General features: G+C 44.1%; 1 long non-coding RNA gene across 1 annotated transcript; it reads right to left on the reverse strand.

Moving 5' to 3' along the window:
- Positions 1 to 10,308: 10,308 nt before the first annotated feature.
- LOC108389345 (uncharacterized) lies at positions 10,309 to 14,288 on the reverse strand. Its single transcript, XR_001851233.3, has 3 exons — positions 13,981 to 14,288; positions 12,412 to 12,586; positions 10,309 to 12,112 (listed from the first exon to the last, which is right to left on the reverse strand). It is a non-coding gene; the product is annotated as an uncharacterized lncRNA (long non-coding RNA).
- Between the last annotated feature and the right edge of the window lie 843 nt (positions 14,289 to 15,131).

Below are 15,131 nucleotides of genomic sequence, written 5' to 3' on the forward strand. Positions count from 1 at the left end.
TAATTTACTTTACCAAACACACACAGAGCAGTCTCAAGAGCTGACATGATAGATGGTAACTGTGCAGGCTACTGGCCCCAAAGGCAGTAATTTGTGCTTTGAAATTCCTTAATTATATGTGTACACAGTGATTCTAATAGCCCCCACAGAGGCACTGGGCCCGGCCAAAGTCCCTCAACACTGTCACAGAAAGATGCAAAAAACTTACGACGGAAGAGTTTTTAAATCAGTAGTGGGGATAAATTGTATTTTTTTTGAACCTGTAATGTAGTATACAAGACATTCTAATCACCACATCTATAATTACAAAGAAGAGTAAATCACTTAAATAATGAAGTGTCCTTCATAATACAATAAAGAAGAATAATTAACGTTTAACTCAGAGCTGCCACCCGGATGTTGGATGACCTGGGCTGACCCTTGGGAAATGTAAGGATAACAAAGGAAATCAACTTTCAGAACTGAGAGGGGAGGGCTGGTGGCTTCCATGGGAGTTCATGTCTTACTTTTTTTTTTTTTTTTTACCCAGCAAGACAAATAAATGAGCCATGACAACAATCACACATACAAGAGCACCTTCTGTGTAAAAACTCAAACTTTAAAAATAAAAAAGCAATTCTGTTTCACAATGTGTACTCTTGATAAGTAGCATGTATCTCTTCACAGTGCACAGAGCATTTTCAAATAGAGCTGTTGGTATGGCTCACCACTGCCCCATGAGCCCAGCTGGAACAGCATTGCCCCGTTTATAGAAGAGAAAACCAAGGCTTGGTGGGTGAACTGGCGTAGGGTCCCACAGTCAGAAGTGGTGAAGCCGGAAATCCAGCCTCTGAGCTGTTCATTGCAATGTCAGGACCTTCCGTGCAAAAGACAGGAAAGAAACCATGTGGGTGTCATCTGTGCCATGGGGCACTGGCCCAGGAGGCTCCAAAGCCTGGAACTCAGAAACACTGACTGGCCACCATGAGGATGGCCCAGTGAGAAAGAGCAAGGCCCCACCCCTACTGGTGGTGGCCCCGACTCTCCTCCAGGGAAGTGGTGGCAACTACCTGGGGACAGAGCCCAGACTTGCCATCATCCCCCAAAATACCTTGGGTGGCACACTTAACACTTCTGTAAACAACAGGTTCCCCTTCTTTGCAGGCAAGTAATTGTTACCCTGCATAAATCACAGGATTTCTGTGATAATGAAAATTCATGCCTAGCACGTAGACCAGGAAGAGCTGGTGGTTTCTTTAGAAGAAAAATGGGGGTAATGAATTAAGCATGTGGAGATGCTTCTGAATTGTGCAGGCTTCACACAGAAGAAGGGCTGTCATTATTTTTCCTTCAAGAAATAAGATTGAGAGCACACCGGCAGCTTTGCACTGCGCTAGGTACTCTAGGGTGCAGAAGATGGGATGAGACACATTGCCCATCCTTGGCGAACAAAGTTTTACACACTTAGACAAAAACATCCTTAGCATGTGAGTGTCAACAGCAGCAGAAATCACAATGCAGAGCTCTTCCTTTGAGCTGCAAGAAAAGGTCATCAGAAGGAGCTTTGGAGATGGGTTCCGGGACACCGAGGGCCTGAGGGTTTTCAGGAGGAGGTGGTGCCTCGGAGATCATCCAGCTCCTCATGATTCAAAGGTGGGCCAGTGACCTGCAGCGTCCACATTCCCCTGGGAGCTTGTCAGTGACACAGACCCTCAGGCCCCCCCCCTGGACCTGCTGAATCAGGGTCTGCAGTTTAACAAGATCCTTGGTGATTCACGTGCACATTACAGTTTGAGAAGCGCTGGGCTGGTAGACCCCAATTCTTGAATTCCAGACTGGCTGACCCCAGCCTGGCTGGGGAGCTTCTCTAGTAAAGTCCACCTGGGTCCTGCTGGCTAGAGGGGCCGGTGGGATGCAACACCTCTGCCACTTGTAGACTCTGTCCTGAGTTTGGACTCAGGACTCAGATTTGAAGGCCCCATTCTTTGGCCACAGTGTCTTAACAGGTAGGCTTTTTCCTAGCAGCAGTGCCAGGGGCCTGCCCAACTCTGGGCCAAAGCTCCTCCAGAAGCTCACTGCTCAGTTATTAAAGGGAACTTCCTATGGTCCCCCAAAGTAAATTTTACAACAGCTACATAGCCTGTGTTAAGGCAGATGACTACAAACATAACATTCAGATTTGGTGAGCATCAACTTAGCTATTTTCACATTAGGCCCAAAGTTAGGGAGACAGACAGACAGACACAGAGAATCACGATTAAATGAGACAGAATGTCCATGGGAACCAGCACCATGGTAGGAAGCCTGAACCATAACAGACAAATTGCTGGAGGCCTAAGAAGAACATGTCCAAGAGTTAAAGCTCCAGGAGGACCAGTTGGTCACAGAGGGCCTTGTGCTTTTGTGAATTTTTACTTCCAAATCTGCCAGGGTCTCATGGTAAATACCAGAGAAAAATCCCTTCATGCTTCTAGTAGGGGAAGAGGAAAATGAAGTTTTTTGAAATATGCCAGACCACTGTATTCTTCTTAGCAAAGCCTGGCCTCAGGAGAAACCAGTTAACCAGCACCTACCCTGGTGGCAGGGCTGGGAATGGGGGCAGTGGCAGAGGAGTGGTTTAGAGCCTATCTGACCTGCAAGAAGGGCAACACCCAACTTCAGTCCACTGCAGCCATCCTGTCCCACCAAAGGAGCGAGAAAAAACAAACTGAGACAGCAAAGTTCAGTCCCAAAGCACAGGATTGCTAAAAGTCACCCCCCACCACTTCACCACCACTTCACTAAAGGCCTATTCACAGCAATTCTTTTTACCCAGTATATCATGTCCTAGTATCAATGTTAAAATTATAAAGCATTCTCTAAAAGACAAAAAAAACACCATTTGAAGAAACAGAGCATGCATCAGAACCAGATATGACAAGGATGTTGGAATTACCAGACCAGGAATTTAAAACAACTATGATTAATATGCTAAGAGTGCCAATGGACAGAGCAGACAGCATGCAAGAATAGGTGGGCAGTGTAAGCAGAGTGATGGGGATCTAAAAAAAAAAACAAAAAGAAATGCTAGAGATCAAAACCACTGTCACAGAAATGAAGGGTACCTTTGATGGACTTATTAGTAGACTGGACATGGCTGAGGAGAGAATCCCTGAGCCTGACAATAGAAACTTCCAAAACAAATTAAAGAGAAAAAAGACTTTAAAAAAAGAACACCAACATCAGCACTCTCAGGAAGACTCATGCCAGAAGATGATCATCAAAAAACCCCAACAAAGATCCACGCGCTGCTACAGCTGTAGATGCACCCATCCCACCAGTTCCTGGACTTGCCATGGGAATGAAGAAGGAGATATCTAAGCTGGCCTGGACAAACAACAAATTTGACTGGATCTAAACTGTTGGAACTCAACCAAGAATTAGGAGAAGTGCAAATTGTAGCGCTCCAAAATCTTACAACTACAGACTATTTACTGTTAAAAGAACATATGGGATGTGAACAGTCCCCAGGAATGGGTTGTTTTAATTTGTCTGATTTCTCTCAGACTGTTCAAGTTCAGTTGGACAATATCCACCATATCATAGATAAGTTTTCACAAATGCCTAAGGTGCCTAACTGGTTTTCTTGGTTTCACTGGAGATGGCTGGTAATTGTAGGTCTGCTTTGGTTATGTAACTGTACTCCTATTATGTTAATGTGTGTGCACAATTTAATTAGTAGTTTAAAACCTATACATGCTGAAGTTACTCTACAAGACGATATGTCAAAGAAATAATCAATCTTCCCAGGTTTTCTTCCGCCTGCTACTTCTATAGCTTTTCTTCTTCCTTCCTAATTATAACCCTTAAGTAGAATTCATGCCTCATATCAAATTTACCGAGTATCATAATTCTTCCAAGTGGTAAAGACACCTCAAGACAAATGCTGGGCATAGAAGCCACAGGGCATAAATATGCAAAGAAGTAAAAAGCTAACCTTTTCAAACAATAAGGCTTCTCTCTCACTTACCAACTTTACATTTCCCTGTATGGCCCCGGAAGATGACTGGTTAGCCAGAGACGGGTAAGATTCCTCAAGGGAGGAACAACCTAAGACAGGCACAGTCGCAGGGGGGCCATCAGGTGAGAAAGTGGGGATCAACAGAGGTGAGGCTTAGAACTTCACCCCCCCTGCTTTGAGAGAAATCTTCTGCATCCGTGGATGGTTTATTGCCCTTGTCTAGCTTGGATTAACACATAGTCTACAGGCACACACCTGATCATCTACATCTGCTCTCTTACAACACTAAACTATGTTTTCTACCTTTATCTTGTATCTACCTACCACTTCAGCATTTTATTAAAAATAATAATAATAAAGAGAGAAATGTGGTATCCACATATAAATCAAGTATAAAAATCAAATGAGTATTCATATTTGAACTGACTGTTTATAGTTCATAATGCATGAGCAAAACCGAAAGCTTCTGTGATGACTGCCCTTGTACTGTTCACCATGTAACTTATTCACTATGTAAGAATTTGTTCTCCATGTAAGAACTTGTTCATTATGCTTCAGAAGAATGGAAACTGACGAAAATTAGGCTTGGGGTGGATTAATGATTGTGCATTGAGCATTGACCCCCCTATACAGAATTTTATTGTTGTTAACAACCATTTGATCAATAAATATGAGAGATGCCCTCACAAAAAAAAAAAAAAAGAACAGAATATCCAAGAACTGTGGGATGACTACAAAGGTATAATATATGCACAATGGGATTACCAAAGGATAAAAAAGATAAAAAGGAACAGAAGCAATATTTGAAGCAATAATCCCTGAGAATTTCCCCCAAATTAATACCAAACACCAAACCACAGATCTAGAAAGCTCAGAGAACACTGAGAAGAAAAAATGCCAAAAGACTACCTCTAGGCATATGATTTTCAAACTACAGAAAATCAAAGATAAAGAAAAAATTATGAAAGAAACCAGGGGAAAGAAAAACTTCCCTGTAGAGAAGCAAAGATAAGAATTATACGCAACCATGAATCAAGAAGGGAGAGGACTGAAATAGTTAAAGTGTTGAGAGAAAAAAACCCACCAATCTAGAATTCCGTACCCTGTGATATTATCCTTCAAACCTAAAGGAGAAATAAATACTCTCAAACAAACAATAACAGGGCATTTCTTGCCAGTACATCTGCCTTGCAAGAAATGTTAAAAGGAGTTCTTTACAGACAAGGGAAATAAAGAAATGAAGAACATCAAAGAAGGAATAAGTGAGAGTAAAATAAAAATACATTTTTCATATTTTTCCAAACAAATAACAGTTTGTTCAACATAATAACAATTATTTGATTATGTATGTTTATGTCATATGTATATGCTTATGTATGCTTATATACAAGTGAAATGAATGACAGCAATGACACAAGGGAAAGGAGGGAGGAATTGGAATTATTTTGTTGTTATATGGTACTCACACTACCCATGAAGTGCTATAGTGTTATATAAAAGCGGGCTGGGATTAGCTGTAAACAGATACTGCAAACTCCAGCACAACTGCTAAGAAGGTTTATAAAAGTATAACTGATATGCTAAGAAAGGAGGGAAAATTGAATCATATGAAATTAAAGCCACAAAAGGCAGAGAAAGAGTGAAAGACAAAAAACAGGAACAAAGAACAAGGGCAAAAAATAGACAACAGTAACAAATATTATAGATAGTAATCCAACTATATCAATAATCACTTTTAATGTCAACAGTCCAAATGCATCAATTAAAAGATAGCAGAGACAATCAGAAATGAAGACCCACTATATGTTGTTTACAAGAAACCCACCAAATATAAAGACACATATAGATTAAAAATAAATGAAAGGAGAAAAATATACCATACTCACAAAAACCAAAAGAAATCACACAAAGTAATGTCAGACAGAGAAGACTTCAAAGCAAGAAAAGTTCTCAGGGATAAAGAGGACATTATATAATGATAAAGGAGTCAGTTATCCAAGAAGGCATAACACTCCTTAATGTATATGCTCCTAACAACAGGGCATCAAAATATGGGAGGCAAAAACTGATAGAACTACAAGGAGAAATAGATGAATACACTATTATAGTTAGAGACTTCAACACCTCTCTACAATAAATGAACAGATCCAGCAGGCAGAAAATTAGTAAAGACATAATTGAACTCAACACCATCAATCATCTGGATATAATGGACATCTGTTGACTACTTCAGCCAGCAACAAAAAAATACACAATCTTCCCAAGCTTAGATAGATCATTCACCAAGACCACATTCTGGGCTATAAAACACACCTTAACAAACTTACATAAATAGAAATCCTACAGTATCTGCTCTCACACCACAATGGAATAGAAATCAGTTATAGAAAGATACATGGAGATTAAACAACATACTTCTAATACCACATGGGTCAATGAAGAAATTGCAAAAGAAATTAAAAATAGTTTTAACTAGATAGAAGTGAAAACACACTGATTAAAAATTGTGGTATGAATTAAAAACAGTGCTTAGAGGGGAATTTGTAGCATTGAATGTATATACTTATATAAGTTCTAAAATCAATTAGCTAGGCTTTCACCTGAGGAAACTAGAAAAGGAAGAACAAATTAAATCCAATGTAAGCAGAAAAAAAGAAATGATAAAAACTAAAGCATAAATCAGTAAAAATTGAAAACAAAAGCTGATTATTTGAAAAGATCAATATAATCAAGAAGCTTCTAGTCAGGCTAACTAAGAAGATAGAGGCCACAAATTATTAATATCAGAAATATGGGACATCATTACAGCTCCCATAGACATTAAAAGGATAATAAAGGAATACTGTAAATAATTCTATGCCTACAAAATTAGTAACCTAAATGAAATGGACCAATTCCTTGAAAGACACAATTTGCCAAAACTTACACAAGAAGAAATAAAATCTGAATAGACCTATGTTTATTAAAGACATTGAATCAATAATTAATAACCTTCAAAACCAAGAAGTACCAGGCCCAGATGGGTTCTCTGGTGAATTTTATCAAATATTTAAGGAAGAAATTATACCAACCCTCTACATTCTCTTTCAGAAGATAGAAGCAGAGGGGATACTTTGTAACTCATTTTATGAGGCCAGCATCATCCTAATTACAAAACAAAACAAAAAAATAACAAGAAAACTACTGACTGATATCTGTCATGAACACAGATACAAAAATCCTCAAAAAACATCAGCAAATTATATATATATATATGAAATAAATATAAAATATATTAAAAGAATTATATACCACAACCAAGTAGAATTTATCCCAGATATACAATGCTGGTCCAACATTCAAAAATCAATTAATGCAATCCATCACATCCACCGGCTAAAGAAGGAAAATCATGTGGTCATATTAATAGATGCAGAAAACACATTTGACAAAATCCAAAACCCAATCATGCTTAAAACTCTGAGTGAACTAGAAATAGAGGGGCACTTCCTAAACTTGATAAAGAATATTTACAAGAAAATCTTCAGCTAACATTCATACACAATGGTGAGAAACTCATAAATTTTCCACTAAGCTTAGCAACAAGGCAAGGATGTCCTTTTTCACCACTCTTTTTCAATATCATACTGGAAGTCCTGGCATATGCAATAAGAAAAGAAAATGAAATGAAATAAAAGGTATACTTATTGGGAATAAAGAAATAAATTTGTTTGCTAGTGACATAGTTATCTATGTAAAAAGTAAAAAAAAAAAATCAGCAAAAAGCTCCTGGAACTAATCAATTATAGCAAAAGCTGGAGATACAGGTGAATAAAAAGTCAATTGATTTCCTATGTATCAGCAAGAACAAGAGGAATTTGAAATTATAACACAATGCTATGTACATTAGCACCCCAAAAAGTGAAATACTTAGGTATATACCTAATAAAAAATGTGCAAGATTTGTATGAAGAAAACTATAAAACTCTCAGGAGTAAAATCAATGAAGTAAGTAAATGGAGAGCTCGTCCCTGTTTACAAATAGAGAGACTCAATATTATCGAGATCTTGGTTCTTCCCAACTTTATATACAGGTTCAATGCAACCCCAGTCAAATCTCAGCAAGTTATTTTGTGACTATCAAAAAACTGGTTCCAAAGTTTATATAGAGAAGGAAAAACCCAGAATAATCAACACAGTCCTAAAGAAGAAAAACAAAGTCAGAGGACTGACACTACCCTAACTCTAGACTTACTATACAGCTACAATAATCAACACAGTGTGGTATTCATGGAAGAAGTGACAAGTAAATCACTGGAATGGAATAGAGAAAGAAATAGACCCACCTGAGTATAGTCTACTGATCTCTGATCAAGGAAGAAAGGTAATAAATGCAATGGAGAAAAGATAATCTTAACAAATGGTATTGGCACAACTGGACATCCACATGCAAAAAAAAAAATGTCGACACAGATTTTTACACCTTCCATGGAAAAACCAACTCAAAATGGATCACAGACCTAAAGTACTATGCAGAACTATTAAACTCCAAGAAGATAATGAGAAAGTCTAGATGACTTGGGTTTGACAATGACTTTTTAGATGGGACATCAGAGGCACCATCTATGAAAGAAAGAATTGGTAAACTGGGCTTCATCAAAATGTAAGTTTCTCCCCTGTGAAAGACACTGTTATAAGAATGAAAAGACAAGCCACAGACTAGGAGAAAATATTTGCAAAGACACATGTGACAAAGAACTGTTACCCAAAATATACAGAGAAACTCTTAAAACTAAACAATGAGAAAACAAACAACTCAATTAAAAAATGGGCCAAAAACCTTAACAGACACCTCACCAAAGAAGATAAACAGATAGCAAATGAGCATATGAAAAGATGCTCCACATCATATGTCACCATGGAAATGCAAATTAAAACAGCAATGAGATACCACTATACACCTGTTAGAATGGCCAAAATCCAGAACACTGACAACACCAAATGCTGGTGAGGATATAGAGCAACAAGAACTTTCATTCATTGCTGATAGGAATGCAAAACTTTCCAGTCACTTTGAAAGACAGTTTGGCTTCTTAAGAAACTGAATATAATTTCACCATACTATCCAGCAATAGCTCCTCTTGATATTTCCCCAAAGGAGATGAAAACTTATATCCACGCAAAAGCCTGCACATGGATACTTACGGAAACTTTATTCATAAAACAGGGATTATAAAGCATCCACTGGGATAAGGCCTAATTGTGATCCACAACTAGCAGTTACTGTTATCAGCAGCACCCTATGCTAGCCCAGGAGGAAGCTGCTGCTAACCAGCCCATATAGGGTTGCCACCTAAAGGGTCACATCTGTGCCCAAAACCTGGGGGAGGAGGGCCATGAACAAAGGGCACCACGTGGAAGCCTGGATGGTCTGACCAGGGATAGCTGAGTTCAGGAGCCAGAGAAGAGGGAGGGCCTGGGGCAAGGTGGGGCCACAGCAGACACTGTGGGAGGCCCACCAGCTGCAGATACCCTGTCTATGACCTGCCTCTAGAGGCTGCCGCTATGACCTTCTGTCCAGACCCCGAGGCCCTACCTTTCCCCATTCAGACAGTGCACCCTCAAAGCCAGCCTCGGATATGGTGGAAGAAGCAGCGGACATGGTGCCGAGGGCCTGAGTCTGTAGGCCAACTCTGTCCTGAACCACCTTTGTTGTTCAGAAAGGTCAAGGCCAAGACCAAGGTCATATTCAAGTCAGTGCATAAACCAAGATCCACCCTGGCTGGACTCCAGAGTGAACACTTCCCACTGATTACACAGCACGCAGTGCAAGCTCCCTGGTGCATAGCAATGCCTCTGGGTGGTGAGGCACGAGCCTGTGCTGGCACACAGAGGGTCCCACCAAAGGCCTGGTAAACCAAGGCAGGATGATCTGCTCCAGAATGCAAGAACGCAGCAGACAAGCAGAAGGGGGCCCGCTGGCTCCTCCCTTCTCACCCAAGCTTCAGGAACCGGGCTCCTGTTTGGGTTTGGGGCACCCAAACCCCAAGACCCAGTGGCCCATGAGGCAGAAGGTGCTGATCAAAATTGCCATCCCATCACCTTCGTCTGATTGTGAATCTTCTCAGAGGAAAGGCCAAGGAGGGAGCTGACGGGAACCGTCGATCATTTCTGCAGGAAGGGGAGAAGCCTCCCTTGGAAATTAAGGGGCGGCTGTTGACAGGCCAGACCATCAGCACGCCAGCTGCCTAATGAAGCAATAAAGGCCTTTGTTCTCCCCACTTCTCGCTGTCCTGCTCTTACATGTACAATTATTACAAAAATCAAAGAGAGGAATGTTGCCTTGAGATATGATTTCCATATTGGTATGGATTTTATTATACAAGCCGTACAATACGTTCCATTATCATTTTGATTATACGCGCCTTTCATTTGCACTATTGGACCATTATCTGCAGTACATTCATTACATTATAAGAAACTGGAACTCTATCCTTCAGATGAATTGTAAAAAAGGATTTCTATTTTTGCAGATTGATATTTCAGGAGAGAACATTAAACAGCAAACATTATTTGTAAAGTTTGGGTTTTTTTTAACATAAACTCTTAAAAGAAGGAAATAACCCTGATATTTCTAACAGACAGAAGAGCCCCAGGCTAGATGCAATAAATGATTGCAATTTAGAATGTGTGTACTATTAGGGAGTCGTGATTAAATTGTAAGTTCCTTGAGAGAAAGAAAGTCAAACAGATGAAGCTGGGGGTTCGGCCTGGTGGTTGGGAGAGAGCAGATCTTGTACTTGGAGAACAGAAAGACTCAGCTTTAACCCTGGCCTCCAGATTAGGAGGCTGGATTCTCAGAGAGCAAGGGAAGTTTCGGGGTGGAGCAGGGCGATGGTTATCCATGCCACGGGATGGGACGCTTGGGGTGGCCAAGTTCATTCCTCCAGATAGAGACCCCCAGAGGAGGGGTCTTCTGGTTGTGACTTGGGAGAGCCAGCTGAAACCTTTCGGAGGGACTCATGACCCCCATAGGCCTCCCAAGTATCAGAGGCCAGGACCTCAGCCAGAGAGGCACCCACAGGAACAGTGGGAAACCAAAGGAAGAGATGAAGAGAGAGCAGGGGGAGAGAGCAGACCGGTCCATGCTGGGCACTCGCTCTCTGTGCGGCTCCCAGCCTCCCATCACCAGGAGTGAAGCAGAGCTCAGCCTTCCGCTTCCTGCTGCTGGGACTCCACAGGCTGCGTGCGGTCCAGGCAGACCCAGGTGCAAACTTGGCTCTGCCAAAGTCTAGGAGCTGTGTGTCCTTGAGAAAAATCCTTTACCTCTCTGACTCTGTTTCCACATTGATAAAACATAGTTATATCTCATCTAAGTTGGTCACAAGTTCAAGGTGACCCAATAAGCTATGGGTGGGAAAACCCCTTGAGAAGGATAATGCTGTTTATATTATATTAATAATAATGACATAATAATTTACCCACTATTACAAACACAATTACTTTTCCCAAGTCAACCTTTCTCTACTTAAGTGTCCCTCCATCATTCAGGGCCACGTCTGCGGTGGGGCCCTTTCTGATCTCCCAGCTAGAGGAGCCCTGCCCTCCTCTACCTCAACATGGGGCACCTTCTTTCTCTTGAACAACTTTTCCCTGCTGCCCTCACGTTAGATCAGAATTTTCAGACTTCGGGTCACAGTCCATTAGTAATGAGTAGTAATGAGTCGTGAAATCAATTTCAAGGTTGCAACCAGCACTTTTTCTTTTTCAATAAAATAGGCAGGAATAGAAAATATCAGAGTACATAATGCAAAGTAAAAGTGAATATTGTTTCATGACTTTCTGCTCCAGACCACACAGGAATGTGCTCTTGGTCACATGTGACCTGCATTTCTTCTGATGGATCGCTGATGAAGCACTTGAAATCCACTCCATCCGAGTCTGCGTCCCTGAGGGCAAAGCTTTATATCCAGCTCTGTGGCTCAGAGACCAGCCACCAGCTCAATGAGTCCAACACAAGTTTGTTGAATGAATCTTCATTATTATAGTTACTATATTACTGCATGATTTACAAGTTGGACCTGTTTGGGGCCAGGAAAAGTGTGCAATTACTGTCTTAGCTGATGGGAAGATCCAGGTCATTATTATCTGTTCCTGCAGAAGCAATTAGAACTCTTTAGAAACAGTTCTTCCACGTGCATCAGGAATCACCCAAATACGCCCGCCTCATTAGCTGCAAGCCTGGGAGGTTTAAACATCTCCTCTTCCGTCCCTCCCTGCAGCCCACCTGGCTGTGCATGGGGCCGACTCAGTCTTTAGAAGATCCTTTTATACACTGTTATATTGATTTTTAAAACATTTTTAGTGGACACAATGAAAAGCTTGCCCAGGGAACTACCTTCAACTTGGAGTTGAAAAATCCATTCCTTAACCCCTTCCTGTCTAGGACCTACCTTGCCACAGAGTGACTCGGGGCTGCAGCGGGACCAGACTTTACTCTTATGCTTCTCTAACCCTTTTAGGATAAATCTATTGATTTTTGAATAAACATTTTCATCTTCCCATTCTCTCCAGCTTCCTAATTGCTCGATGGGGTGCCTCCTGGGTGTGTTGCATGTTGATCTTTACCTCGTTAAAAAAAAAAAACTGATGTTATTTTTAGAGCTCATAGCTCTTTATTTATGTGAACCTATGTCTCAAGTACAAGTTCATCAATTACTTTAATTCCCACTAAATGTGGAGCTGGATTTCAAGTGGTGCTGGAAGGTCAATGCACCCTTTTAGCTTCAGTTTAAATCTCGATGAGGATCGGAGCCAAGGGCTCCTAGCCTTTCTCTGCTTTCACCCGTCACCAGGCCAGGGCCCCAGCCAGCAAGGCTTCCTAAACCCTCGGGGAGGACAGGGCCTACTCGGGGCTGCCAGGGAGAAGGCAGCCCAAAGAACCCCTTTACCTGTGGGACACCCTGTGCAGCTTCAGCCTCTGCCCTGCTGCTCAGGACTGGGGGCGGCCTGCAGAAAACATCCGCAGCCCTCTGGCCTTCACAGGGGTGCTCGGCCGGCACGGCACGTTCAGGGGGGCACACCACCTGCCCATGACTAGACCCCCTCACCACACCCGCCTGGACTCCCCAGAGCCCACCTGACAACCTTCTCTGCACTTCCACCCACCAGGCTTGGCAACAACCCAGATACCTTAGCAGAGATGGGGAGGTCACAGCAGCATGAGGAGGTCAAAGCTGCAAGCCCCCAAATATCCAGGTAGTGAGTGCCCACCACGTGCCAGACTGCAGTCCAGGTGAGGGGCACAGCTGCTGCCTGGAGGGGGAGACTGTTCTGGGAGCCCCAGGAGCAGCACCAGCGCTGCAGTGCAATAAACCCAGGGCACCAGCACGGGGGCAGGGAGGCTTCTGCAGATGGCGACCCTGGGCTGAGGGTTGAAGGAGAGAGCAGGACAGGTTGGGGCAGGGGCATCAAAGGCCTTTTAGATGCTGCCAGGGGCTAAGGACTCAGATAGGAAAGTGCCAAGACGGAGGAGTCGGGGTCCTGGGTGGCGGGGGCTCAGCAGAGATGGGGTTTCAGAGCTGGGCATGTCCACGTGGAAGAGGCACCCAAGAGATGCACCCCAAGAGGCAGGAGGAGGACTTCAAGCAGAGGTGCGAGGGGCCCCGACTGTACAGGGCGGCCCCGGGAGAGGGGCCTGGGAGGGAGCAGGCAGGCAGCCCGGAGGAGGGACACGGAGGGGGCAAGCCTGACAAGGGCCAGACAGGCCAAGGGAGGGGAGGCTGGGGAGCACCCCCGGGTCCGGATGTGAAGGGGCAGGCGCGACCTGGGCCAGGACCGTGTGAGGAGCAGACGTTAGACGGCGGGTAGGGGGCCAGGGAGGACCCAGGAAGGAGGGTGTGCAGGCAGCCAGTGGGTGGGGGGACCGGGAAGGACCCAGGAAGGAGGGCGCGCAGGTGGCCAGTGGAGATGCCCCAGGGAGCTTGTCTGTAGCAGCACATGCTGGACAGAAGGCCTCTTACCAGGAGGAGACGTGGCTGGGAACGAGGAGCCGCCCGGAGAGAGAAGAGAGGGGAGTTCAGACACGGAGGGACACCCCGGAGGAGAGGAGGGCAGACGGGATGCGAATGGACATCAGCACTTCCCAGGCTGTGGCTCTTGGGCCCCGGAGGCGTCATCAGGGGCACAGCTGTCGGCCAAGAGGAGGCAGCGCAGGGTCACAGAAGCCGAACAGGTTCTTCGGAGCACAACCAACTGCTCAGGACCCGGCCCAGGCCGTCTTGGGGCCAGTCACACTCAAAGGAAACAGGGATCTGACATCGGGGGCAGCGAAGGCCGGGGAGGAAGGAAGGGCGGAGCTGGGAGACTGGGCGCTCTGCCTGTCACTGGGTCGACAGCAGACTTTTTCTGTGAAGAACCAGAGAGTAGATATTTTAGGCTTTATGGACAAAGAGAGAAAATCAAGGATGACATATAGGGACATATATTACAAGAGAAAAACAAATATAACACAAGCATTTTTATTGATGAATTCGTGGTGTATTTTTGGTTACAAATATTTCTCAGCTCACACAAAAATGGGCAGCAGGCCCCTGGTCTGGAGTGTGGACAGTTCAAGATGTGAGTGAGTCCTGGCCCCCTGAGAGGGGAAGACGTGAGGAAGCTGCGATCCAGCAGGCGGAGGTGGCCCGAGGAGGTGTCCAGGGACGCAACAGGCAAGCAGAGGTTCAAGGTCAATGAGGACAGTGCGCGGCCAAGGGGGTGGCTAGGGAGAAGGGACAGTTTGCATCCAGGGGCAGAATGGCCCGGGGGCTGCAGCTGGAAGGGACAGGCCCCACAGGGCGGGATGCAGGACCAGTAGTCCCTGAGGGACCCCCACCCTATCTGAGCAGGGATGGGGCCCGCTCAGACAGACATTGGGAAAGATCTCGGGCTCCAAAGTAGAGAAGGAGTTGAGGGGTTCAGGCTGGAGTGCAGGGAGACCATGGCACCGGCCAGGTGGATGGTGAGAGCCTTCACTGAGGCCAGCCCCAGGGCTGCAGCGGGGGCCTGGGCAGATGACAGGGGGCACCCACTGAAACTCATCAGAGAGAACTGGCCCAGAAAGACCTGGCCAGGGGTCTTCAGCGGAGGTGACCAGTGACCCCTCAGGAAAGGCGGACAGAGTGCAGAG

Source organism: Manis javanica, chromosome 7, assembly GCF_040802235.1.
Source record: "Manis javanica isolate MJ-LG chromosome 7, MJ_LKY, whole genome shotgun sequence".
NCBI lineage: Eukaryota > Metazoa > Chordata > Mammalia > Pholidota > Manidae > Manis > Manis javanica.